The sequence below is a fragment of the Puma concolor genome, chromosome D3 (assembly GCF_028749965.1).
Source record: "Puma concolor isolate L17-30 chromosome D3, mPumCon1.1.hap2, whole genome shotgun sequence".
Lineage (NCBI taxonomy): Eukaryota > Metazoa > Chordata > Mammalia > Carnivora > Felidae > Puma > Puma concolor.
Window position 1 is genome coordinate 41,756,322 of NC_141678.1, and position 1,343 is coordinate 41,757,664.

At 42.1% G+C, this 1,343-nt stretch overlaps 1 pseudogene; it reads right to left on the reverse strand.

Annotated features, from left to right (window-relative positions):
* Positions 1-286: 286 nt before the first annotated feature.
* LOC147575527 (6-pyruvoyl tetrahydrobiopterin synthase pseudogene) lies at positions 287-728 on the reverse strand (annotated as a pseudogene).
* Positions 729-1,343: the final 615 nt, after the last annotated feature.

The following is a 1,343-nucleotide window of genomic DNA, read 5'->3' on the forward strand; positions in this document are numbered from 1 at the left end:
AATATGGAAATAAATTAATCTTTCTACAGTATTAACTCTTTTTTTTTTTTAATTTTTTTTTTTCAACGTTTATTTATTTTTGGGACAGAGAGAGACAGAGCATGAACGGGGGAGGGGCAGAGAGAGAGGGAGACACAGAATCGGAAACAGGCTCCAGGCTCTGAGCCATCAGCCCAGAGCCCGACGCGGGGCTCGAACTCCCGGACCGCGAGATCGTGACCTGGCTGAAGTCGGACGCTTAACGACTGCGCCACCCAGGCGCCCCAACAGTATTAACTCTTAAAAGCTATTCTTCTTTATAGACTACAGTATTATTGTCAGTCTCATATACTTTTACTTAATAAAGACCCCCCCCCCCCACCAGGGGAAGAGATTTCTGGAGGTTTTCCCAGATATCTACAGCTATATTTTCTGTCATGTTTACAACATCTGCAAAGTATGGCACATCCAAATCCAGATTATTATGATCAAGGGGCTTCATAACTGTCTCCTCCATATACGCTTTGAGGTTGGTCAAATTCATAACCACTCCTGTAACAGGATCAGTCTCTCTATGTACAGTCACCACAACTTTATACTTGTGTCCATGGCATTGGGATTGTGGCATTTACCAGTTTAAAGTTTTCTTGGTTACTCAGAGTTTTGCTGTCATGCTAGTGGGTTGTGCTGGAAGAGACCAGGCAGGACACTTGTGCCTGGCAGATACCAAATGTGGCTGCTGCACTCATCGCCTCTCCTCCAGTATTTTATCCTTTTTTTTAACCTCAAGAAGTTTCTTTTTTTCAAGATTTTTAAATTATTTTAATCTCTACACCCAACATGAGGCCAGAACTCACAACTCTGAGATCAAGAGTAGCATGCTCTACTGAGTGAGTCAGACAGACACCCCCTAAAAGGGCAATCTCCCAGTGTATGTATGTATGTATGTATGTATGTATGTATGTATGTATGTATGTATTTATTAAGTGATTTCTATGCCTAATGTGGGGCTCAAACTCATGACCCTGAGATCAAGAGTTGTATGGTCTACCAATTGAGCCAGCCAGGAACCACAGTATTTTATTCTTTTTGATGCTATTGTGAATAGATTGCTTCCTTTAAAAAAAAGAATTGTTTTTAATGTTTATTTATTTTTGAGAGAGAGAGAGAGAGAGACAGAGTGAAAGCGGCAGAGGGCCAAAGAGAGAGGGAGACACAGAATCTGAAGCAGCTGTGCTGACAGCTCAGAGCCTGACATGGGGCTCAAACACACAAACTGTGAGATTATGACCTGAGCTGAAGTCGGATGCTTAACCAACTAAGCCACCCAGGTGCCCCTAGATTTCTTTCTTATATTCTTTTCC